Genomic DNA, 11,277 nt, shown 5'->3' on the forward strand with positions numbered 1-11,277 from the left:
ATATTTTGCATGTGGGGGCATTATAAGTAATTTGTGGCCAGAGGAAGAACTGTGATGGTTTCCAAAATGTCCACAAATTGTTTGACACTCCTCCCTTCCAAAGATGGAGCTATTTCCTCTCCCTTTAATTGTGACCTGTACTTGGTGACTTGCTTTTAAGAAGTAAGATGCAGTAAAAAGTAACACGTGATAGCCGAAATTAGGACATTGATGGCCTACTCCTTAATCGCCTTCTCTTTTAGATCATACCTCTGGGAGAAGCCAGCTGCCACATTAGGAGAACACTCAAACAGCCCTGCAGAGTAGCCCCTGTGGCATGTAACTGAGGCCTCCTGCCAGTAGTCTTAATAACCTACACAAAAATTAGTTAGTGAGTCTTCTTGGAACAGATCCTACAGCCCCACTCAAGCCCTCAGATGCCTACAATCTTGGCTGTAGTAGGGAAGAACAAATCTGACTCCATATTAGATCTGTCCCTTTGGTTCTAACCCTGTGCTTAGGCATGCTGGTTCTGCACCTTTTGTAAAAGAATGCTGCCTGTAGCCTGAAATATACAGGATAGCCCATCTTTAAGGCTCTGACCTTTAAGGGTATTAACACTTTCCCATTCATATAAAGATAAAAAGTGGTAGAATAGAAAATAACATTTGTCTTGTTGGAGATTTACAGGGACACCGTGACCTGACATACATGGACAGCTGCAAGAACAAAGGATTCTGACACCAAGAATTTGCAACAACCAACCACGCCCCTTCCCTTTTTTAGTATAAAAGGAGCCTGAATTCTGACTTGGGTAAGATGGTTCTCCAGGACATCAGTCTCCATCTTCTTGGTCTGCTAGCTTTCCAAATAAAGTCGTTACTCCTTGCCCCAACACCTCCTCTCCTGATTTATTGGCCTGTCAAGTGGCGAGCAGAATGAGTTTGGACTTGGTAAAAGGCTGATATATTGACTATAATTCATGAGAGACTCTGAACCATAGTCGCCCAGAAAAGCCACTCCAAATTCTTGGCTCATCAAAATTATGAGATAAGAACTGTTTGTTACTTCAAGTAAATATCTAAGTTTGTGCATCCATTTGTTACACAGCAGTAGATAACTAGTGCACCAGGTAATTACAAATCTTTACTTTTATTCATTCAGGGCCAGGTGCTCTGGTAGGCACCTGGATATAGTAATGAACAACATGACCATAATTTTTCTTTCAAGATAGACTAGTGGGAAAGGCAGATATTAATAAACACATGCACATATATTTACATATTGTGATAAGTACTGAGAGAAGAGAATATGAAAGGAGGAGAAAAATGGGAGAGACACAATTTAGCTTTGGAGGAACTCCCTAAAGATGTGTCATTTAAGCACAGATCTAAAAGAGGAGCAGGATTTAGCCAGCTAAAATAGTGGGAAGAGACTTCCAGGCAGAGGGGACAGTTTGCACCAAGGCCCTGAGTTAGGGAAGGGTATGGATGGGTTAAAGAACCAAGGGACAAAGGAGGCAAAGTGACTTGAGCATAATGAGCAAGATGGAGATGGGGCTGGGGTTGGAAAGGGAGGCCAGAAGCAGCTCATGCAGAAACTTGTGGACCATGATGAGGACTTTTAGCTGAGGAAAGCCTCTCAAGGATTCTAGGCAGAAGAATGATGTGATTCAATTTATGTTATTAAAATGACCACTCTGAGATTCACGTGGAGAACGGATCAGAAAGGGATACAAATAGAATGGGGAACCTCTGAGCCTGGGAGCCTCTAAATGTAGACCAGGAGGGGAAAGAAAGTGGATCAACGTAGGTGGTGGAGATGTAGAGAAGTAAATGATTCAAGTAATACCAAGGGGTCAGAATCAAAAAGCCTTCAATCTGCCGAGTCCAGCAGAACAAGCAAAACTTCTGATTAATATAATTTAAAGCAAAAGCCAATCCCATTAAAATTTTTCTGAGTTATTACCTAGTATTTTACTGTTTAATAATCATTCCATTTTTTTTCTAAAATGACTCTCCAAAAACATAAGAACTCTACTGTTTCTCAATGTCTAGAGAAAGGAAACAGAGGAATACTTTTCTGAAGTTTGATTCTGACTAAAAATGTGAATTATCAAGCCTTTTATAAGATGATCCAATTATATAGCTGCAGCACTGAAGAAGTGAACTTGAGTTAAATAGAATACTACCTGAGAGAGAGTCCATTGTTTGTTGCTTCCATTTTATTGCTACTTGTGTAGTCATGTAAAACCTGAAGTTACATGTTTTACGTGGCGACCACAATTATACAGATAATATGCCCATAAGATTGCCAAGGTAAATAAGCTAAGGGTGATCCTTTGAAAAGCTAGATCTATTCTACCAGGTCAGTTTCAAGGATGTTGCAATCAAGGGGTGTGTTTTGAACTGAATGTTTCCTGTTCTGGTTACATAAACTGCACCACCCCTATGTTAAATACCATATGTCTTGGGCTACAGTTAGGAAAGGCTAGAAAAGAAATAAAAACAAAACACATTTGACTCCACAGTTCTAAAAAACTGAGGTCATGCAACGTAGAAGGGTTTCCTAAGAAAGTAACTGCTTCGGAGTGCTTTTCTTCAATTAAAGACATTTATACTTCAGAACAACAGTCCTCAAAGTGTGGTCCACCTGCATACATCAGCAATACCTGAGGTACTGATGAAAATACAGTGCTGATTCAGTGAGTCTTAGCTGGGCCCCTTGTATCTGTGTCTTAAGCATTGAGGGAATCCTGAGTTTTACATATACACTAGAATTTGAGTATCTGTACTATAGGATACACTCAGACGGTTTGATAAAAACTAAGTATATGCAAAATTATCTGGTTTGATAGCCAAATGACATCAAACCATTTCAAAAGAAAGAGTTTTTTTGGTTAAATATGTATCTAATATTTTACTTTGTGGAGACTGACAGTGTTAAACACACATAAATCTTTCAAAATCTTCCATTCTTCATAGTTCAAAAAATTACTGTTGGCTATCAAAACTAAATTGCTCAAAGCAACATCAATTTTCTTTGAACTCTGGCTTTTTAAAGGGGATGAACAAAGAGGCCTGGATTAAACATTGTCTTGTGATATTTCTATTGCGGAAAAATGTGTTACAGCTCGGTGTTACAGCTCAGTTGTGACAGCAACCTGGATCCGGGCTAGAGACCAAGCAGCACTTGGAGAGTTGGAGAACTCAAGTTTATTACGCCAGCAGGCCCAGAGGAGTTAGCACTCCAAGTTTTTATAGGCTGCCAGTTTTACACTTTGCAACATCATATGCAAATAAAGTGTAACAGAAGTTGACCAACCAGGAACAAGCTTTGTAGAACTAGACCAATCAGGAGTGAGAGAAATAACCAATCAGGAGTGAGCTCCATGCAACTGAAGTACTACAAATGGACCAATCAGAAGTTAGGGAAGTGGACCAACCAGAAGTGAGAGTAATAACCAATCAGGAGTGAAGGAAATAACCAATCAGAAGTGAGCTCAGGGAACCAACAGAATTTTAGGGGTAAGTAAACCGTTTCAGAGGCAAAAAGTGTGATAGAGACTCTGGGCCAGGGAACCGGATGGTGCCCACACAAGAGTACTGGCCCTGCCTGGGCGTCCTGCTGGTCTTTGTATGGGGCTTCCCACCTCATTTCTATCATTTCTTAATCGTACTTTCAGGAGTCAGGATGTCTGTGGTTTATGGTGGTCCATGGCTTTGGGATGTGTTAGCTCATCTTGCCCTAGAGATACAACCTGAGACTGTACATTAATGATGATCTCTAACAGCAAGTGTAGCCATCTGACTCTGGTTGATTAGTGTTCAGTTAGCTCTGGATTGAGGTCAGAGGGGACAAGACTGTCCTAGATATCAGGCATAATAATAACAGCTAACAATTTTGGAGGGCTATGTACCAAGCATTGTACTAAATACATTTTAATGTGTTAACTCATTTAATCCTGAGGGAGGTTAGTATTATTATCCTGATTTTAAAGATTAAAAAAAAATCCTAAGGAACAGACAGGTTAAGTAACTGTGTGAGGTCACAGAGCCAGTAAGTGACAGAGCCTGGCAGAGTTTGTATACATAAACAATACATTACATTGCCCTAACAATAAGCAGTTATAAAATGTAATAGGTCACAAGAGCTCATTCACAAAACAATGAAGAATCGTTAAAAACAACCAAAAATCAAAATGAAACACACAAACAAAATCCTAGCAATAAATATAACCAAAAAAGTTACATTTTTAAAAATTTAAAATAAGACTAGATGAGAAGACTCAATATTACATTAAATGGATGTCAATTCTCCAAAATAACAAAGAAATGGGGTGGGGGGTGAAAAAATAAGTGAGTAAGCCTCGTCCTCCAGATAGTCTTGTCCTCCAGACAGTCACTAAGGAAATTACTGGAAGCTTGAACTGCCATGTGCTCCATTCACACAAAGGTAGCTCAAATCCAGCAATCTGGCTCAGCTACTTTGAGAAAAAGGCATAAGGAGGTGTCAAACAATGCACGTCACAAAATGAAGCGTTCTGCTCCACTGCCACCCAGGAACCCAGGCATCAGCAGGACAGCCTGGTCAGCATTCATTCACTAAGGTGTGGTCAGGACAACATTTAGCCACTGTTTTCCTGATAAAGATAGCAATGCAGGTTATAATTCTCTAGCTACACAGAAATAAAAGAGCCTTCCCTGAATCTCAAAGTGCACAAAAGGGGTTAACAGATCAGGCCCCTGCGATATCCTTCTGTTCACACCAACATTGTTGAGCTGAAGTCAACCAAGATAGTCTCCAATCCAGCTCTATGTACAGATAAGGAAACTGAGGTCTAGAACCGCTTGGCCTCCCAGATCACAAAACTATTTTAAACCAGAACCAGAGAGCTAACTACCCCCTTTCCCCAAGTTTCCTTATGGCCAGTCTCAAGATGCACATCCAAAGTACTGCAACCTATTTATAGATTAAACCAGCATTTCCCAATCTTCAGACATCTTCCTTCCAGCATCACGATTTCACCACACTATGTATTATGTCTACTACTATTGACTTTATACTTTCTTTGAATATACTCCTTTTTTCATACATTAACTAGGGCTTCATTCTAAGCAACAATATCCAGTCAATTATGAATGAGATGTGTATTTTTCCTCACACATCAAAATAAGTATGTCTCTACTGAAATTATTATGCTTGTCTCTAAACTACTCAGAAAAATAAATCATCCTTTGCCATATTTGGAAAGATCTTCCACATGTGTTCCAACAAATTCTGATCTGTTTCATGTTAATAGGTGTTAGTGATAAAAGAGCAAGATCAAATAAATCTAGGGCAGGCTAACTAAAATGAAGTTAAACAGTTTTGAAATTTTTTCATGATTGGATATCTCAGGGCCTTTCATAAAGCATGCAATGAGACTTTCTAAGGGGGAAACATAGTGCAGTATTTCCAAAATTTATCTATGAAACCATTTCTTCTAGGCAGAATCAATGTTGAAAATATGTTCTAAGTTCTATTTATTTTTATAAGGCAACAGTTTTTCTTTCTGAGCCCATAAATTATAAAAACAGATAGTGTATATAATAATTTACCTTGTATTCCTATGAGCATATTTAGAATATTTTTATGGTTGAAAAAAAGAATGGGTAGAAAATCTTACTCCCTCTTGCCATTTCAAAGAGTCAGTCTCTTGGGGAAAGGTAACTCACCTTGTTTATACTGAAACCCTACAGTGATACTGGGCATTCTAAAAGAAAACAAATCACTTCTAATAAGTCATCCAAATCTCCTACATTTCTGATAGTACTTCATGACACATAGGCTTTTTATGAAGGTTTGTTTTTGTTGCCTTGGGGACTTCTAGGTGGAACTTTCAAGAGTGACAGGCCTATAACATCACCTCGGTCTGTGACTGTGTGAAAAGGTGTAACTGATTTACCATCCAGGCATTTTTTTTTTCTCTCTCTCTCTCTCTCACTCTGTCTCTCTGTCTCTCCTGGTCCCTCCCTTCCTTCCTCCTTCCTTTCTCTCTTCTCCACCCTTCCTCCTTTCAAATGCTTTGCTATAAAAAACCAAAAAGGATTTTTCATCTTTAGGCATTTTTAAGTAGTTGTCTTTTCATGGGGAAAACATCCCATAGTTACTAAATGAATCCTTTAATGCCAAAGTGTATAAATATTTCTTCCTATTGCATTTTCAAATAAAATTAAGAACTAAGATTCAAGGCAAAGAAAATGCTGTCATACCGTTCTTCAGTATTCCTGTTAATGAAATTAAGCATTCCATTAGTAAGGAAGCATGCTGAACTGTTAAGAACAAGATGTTCCTTCATCCCACTGTGCACCAAGTCACAGACCATCCTGAGTATATTACTCTTAAATACTTATTTTTTTCCCAACAACCAAAATTTCACACCTGACAGAGGTTATTAAATTATCGAGTGAATTTTTAGCCTATGGAATGCTTTTTATGCTCTCACTCAAAAATATTTATTAACTAGAAAGTTACGTTCTTCTGAGGTTCCTCACCGAACACTGGAGTCAGGAAAACATGCAGAAAAACAATTCAGCTCTTGTGAGAGTCCACTAATGCAATGCAACAGAATCAGCCCAAATACACTCAATTCTCTGAAATATTTAAAGCAGATACAAACAGAGTAAAAATTGAGTTTTCTCCTCTCACTAATTCCAGAGTCAACTCTGCACTGCATTCTTAATGAAGAAATAAATAGTGTTTCACTCTTTTGGTAAGGGAGATAAATAAGAATTCAACTTGTATAAATATAATTTAAAATGTGTATCTTACTTTATATGAGTGAGAATTATTAAAATACACAAACGTCAAGAACAAAAGATAAAATAGAGATAGTAAATGTTTGATCCTTTAGGAAACATTCCCCAAAAGGCTCTGTTATTTCATCAAACTTCTGCGCCATAGGTTTCAGATGATTCAAATTTCCAAATATTTACTTTTGTGTATATTTAAACATCATACAGTATCTACTGAACATAGTTAGGTTTTAATGATTGCAATTCATCTTTTTTTTTTCAATCATTTACTCCCTACTTAATTCCCCAAATTCTATTCAAAGTATTGGAAGGTTTAGCTAGTTCATAAGACATGAAAGCAGTCAGGCTGAAATGTTACAGTTTGACCCAAGAACAATCCGTTCCTGCCTCTTCTTCAATTTGTGTTCTGCAGCTCCCCCAATTGCAAATGTGGGTATTTTGCATAAAGATGTGTATGATACTGTTAGATATGCTCCAAACATCCTTGAAATACCTTTTTTATAGGCAGGAGCCTCTACCTTAGGTGAGATTTTTTTTTTTAAGTTACAATTTAATGATCATGAGCTCTCTCCTGCTATATCTTTTTCATAATCCCTTGGCACAAAGTTTGCCCTCCAAAGCAAAAAATTCGATAAAAGGTCTTCAGAGTGCTTCTCAAATCATCTAAGCAAAAAGCACCTCCCATACATACCTCTGAAGTTTACGGAAACATCTTCTACTACAGTCTATTCGAATCAGTTCCATACATAGCATACGCTAAATCACGTGTGGCAAGTAAGTTTCCATTTCTCATGCCATCACTAGCAGGTGGGTGGTGGGCCCTTGAAGGAAGGAATGATGTTGTGGATTAGCAATGTCTGTAATGAGAATAGCAAGACAGGAAAGGATAGATGATGTATCTCCCACTCCCCCCATTTGCATCTGAATTTATGCTAATCCTTCTTACCTATGCCCATTCCTACCCCATCTCCCATAAAAGAGATGCACCAAATGACTGCAGATTTTTTGACTTTACATCCTGCTAGACCTGTAGGTGCAATACCGCCACCTCCCTTGTAGGTTTACCATAGGTTTATCTAAGATAAATACAAAAGGTTTAGCATAATCCCCTGCACGTAGTTTATACTTGATCAATGTTTTTCATGTTATTGACACTACTCTCCATTTTATTGTCATGCATGGGTTCAACTTAAGCAAAAAAGTTGATTTGGGTTGGGTGTTTGTGAACAGAGTAAGACAGAGGATACAGAAGTATTTGATTATTTAAACGTCACAGAAGCTATTATAGATCCCCTTGGTAGTTGCAGAAGTAGTAAACTAATCCACATAAAATAGAAAATAAATTAAGTGGCTATAAGCTCCCATCAGAAGTAACTGTGAATTTTCCATTTCCTGCTTTTTGCACCTACTTCCTGAACACCCAGGGATGAGTGGTCAGTGGCCAGACTAAATATACCAGAGAAGTTTTACCTTAATCTTTGATTGAAATGTGGTGGCTTCCTTCTTTAGTACATTAAGGGATGGGGTGAGGTGTTAAGGAGTGATCAGCGCTGGAAAGGAAGAGATGGTGTAATCCAGTGGTCAGGAACACACACTCTCTGCCACAGCACTTATGAGCTCTGGGACCTTGGAAAAATTATGTAACTTCTCGCCATTTCTGTGTCCTTATTTGTACCATAATAAAAAGAATTCACTGAAAGAACTTTGCACATTGCCTGGCACCGTGGTAAGTGCTTACGAAATGTTAGTTGTTGAGGCTGTTGATAGAGTGAGAAATGGAAAGAAAGGGGGAAAGAAAAGAAGAAAGGAAAGAAGGAGGGCAGCTCTACCTGGCGTTGCTCCCTCCATCATCATTTTAGGAGGCTGGCTGGCTTAATTCCTGGGTTTGTTGACTCAGGACTCAGAGACAGCTATTCTAGGGAGGAGGGGAGAGGCAGTATTGCAGAGCAGGGAGAAGTTGTAAAAAAAAAGAAGCTCCCAGGAGAGAGCCTTAATTTGAATTATAGGAAAGCTCTTATCATTATTATGGATGGAAGAGAGGAGAGATATTAGTATTTGTCTATGCTTAAAATACCACAGCAATTTACACATTAGCTCAGAGATCAGAGAGTGGGTAAGGGCTCTGCAAAAGAAATGATTCCTTCAAGCTCATTTAAAAAAAAAAGTGTCCCACTAACCACCACAGAGCAATATAGGGATCATCTGGACAGAACTGAACACTTTCTAATAAATACAGCTTTTATAAAGTAACGGGGATCTCAGGCACTGTTCTCTAAAAGTGAATGTGCAGATCTGTAAAACAGCAGACCCGATCCTCCAACCTTCCTACACAAATCTCATCTCAGAAACACACAAGAAAAATGATCAAATGCAAAAACACGTTTTGTCAAAATCCAAAGAGTGTAAAGTAACCCTTTAAAAACAGCAAGGGAAAAATCTTTTAAAAACAGAAAGTACTGATTTTTTCAAAAAAATTATTTTAAAATCTTTCTTAACGCCAGCCCTTGGCAAGGGCTAAAAATTTTGATTTAGGGTTTAAAGCTGACTGGTCTGTCATTTAGGCCAAAAAGAGAGACCTTTGGACTTTCTTTAACAATCTGGGACTTATGGACACTTCATAAAAATTTCTAGCACCACTCTTTGAAGTCCAGGTGACTGTGCATCTTATAAGACCCCAAAGGAAACTGTAAACAGGATCTCCAAAATGATGTGAGCCCAGGCAAAACCTCATCTAAAGGACGGTCTCTTCCTCAAGAGAATTTATTTCATTTATATTCTTTTAGGGGCATTTTTCAAAAATGTTCAAGTTGGAAAATAAAATAAAAGAGATGAAAGCCAGAAAAAAAGAAAAGAAAACTAATACTTTTTTATGGTTTGTTTGGTTATAAAAAAAGTTTTAATCCATAGATAGAATATTCAGATAAGAACTGACTTCTATCAAAGTTTGAATTGTATGTATATAGTTTAGAGTTAATCACACTTTAGACAATTTAGACTGCCAGCAGATCTTCTGAAATCTCTGCGGCATATCACATTTAGATTACCAGCAGATCTTTTAAAATCCCTGTCAGCACTGGCAAAAATATGATCAGAGACGAAGACAAATCATTAACACAGACAGACAATTTTGAGAAGGGTATGCTGTTCTTCCAGCTGCTAAAATTTCTCCTAATTTTTACTTCTTAGCAACTGACACTTTTACACTAATTCACTACTGAGAGAAAAAGAATTTGTATTTGATTCTTAGTCCTCACATTTGATATCTTCAAAATGTACTTGTTTTTTCAACTTAAGTGTCCATTAGTAGATGAATAGATAAGGAAGATATATACAGATATACACACACACACAAAATGAAATAAATCAGAAAGAGAAAGATACAAAAGACCCAGAATTGCCAAAGCAACATTGAAGGAAAAGAACGAAGCTGGAGGAATAACCCTCCCAGACTTCAGACAATACTACAGAGCTACAGTAATTAAAACAGCAAGGTATTGGCACAAAAACAGACATATGGATAAATGGAACAGAATAGAGAGCCCAAAAATAAACCCACACACCTATGGTCAATCTTCAACAAACAGGGTAATAATAAACAATGGAGAAAAGATGGTCTCTTCAATAAGTGGTGTTGGTTAGGAAAGCTGGACAGCCACATGTAAATTAATGTAGTTAGAACATCTCCTCACACGAGACACAAAAATAAACTCAAAAAGGCTTAAAGACTTAAATATAAGACAGGATACCATAAACTCCTAGAAGAGAACACAGGCAAAACATTCTCTGACCTAAATCATAGCAATAATTTCCTGGGTCAGTTTCCCAAGGCAATAGAAATAAAAGCAAAAATAAACAAATGGGACCTAATTAAACTTATAAGCTTTTGCACAGCAAAGGAAACCATAAACAAAATGAAAAGACAACCTGGGACTGGTAGAAAATATTTACAGACAATGCAACTGACAAGGGCTTAACTTCCAGAATATGCCAACAGCTCAATAACAACAACAAAAAAAGCAAGCAAGCAATCAAAAAATGGGCAGAAGACCTAAACAGACATTTCTCTAATGAAGACATATAGATGACACATGAAAACATGCTCAATATTGCTAATTATCAGAGAAATGCAAATCAAAATTACAATGAGGTACCACCTCATGCCAGTCAGAATGGTAATCATTAAAAAGTCCACAAACAATAAATGTTGGAGAGGATGTAGAGAAAATGGAACCCTCCTACACTGTTGGTGGGAATGTAATTTGGTGCAGCCATTATGGAAAACAGTATAGAGAGTCCTTAAAAAACTTAAAAAAGACTTACCATGCCATCCAGCAATCCCACTCCTGGGCGTACATCCAGAGAAAATTCCAATTTGAAAAGATACGTGCATCCCAATGTTTATACCAGCTCTATTTACGATAGCCAAGACATGGAAGCAACCTAAATGTCCACTGACAGATGACTGGATAAAGAAGTTGTGGTGTATGTACACAATGGAATA

General features: G+C 37.8%; 1 long non-coding RNA gene across 1 annotated transcript in view; it reads right to left on the bottom strand.

The window, feature by feature from the left end:
• The window catches only part of LOC116660900, a 96,477-nt gene extending 85,200 nt beyond the window's left edge, over positions 1 to 11,277 (bottom strand). The window contains exons 1-2 of the long non-coding RNA XR_004316546.1: positions 11,097 to 11,277; positions 7,468 to 7,597 (exon numbers count right to left, since the gene is read on the bottom strand). This is a non-coding gene — a long non-coding RNA (uncharacterized LOC116660900). The remainder of the gene's footprint in view (positions 1 to 7,467; positions 7,598 to 11,096) is intronic.

Source organism: Camelus ferus, chromosome 3 (genome assembly GCF_009834535.1).
Source record: "Camelus ferus isolate YT-003-E chromosome 3, BCGSAC_Cfer_1.0, whole genome shotgun sequence".
Classification (NCBI taxonomy): Eukaryota; Metazoa; Chordata; class Mammalia; order Artiodactyla; family Camelidae; genus Camelus; species Camelus ferus.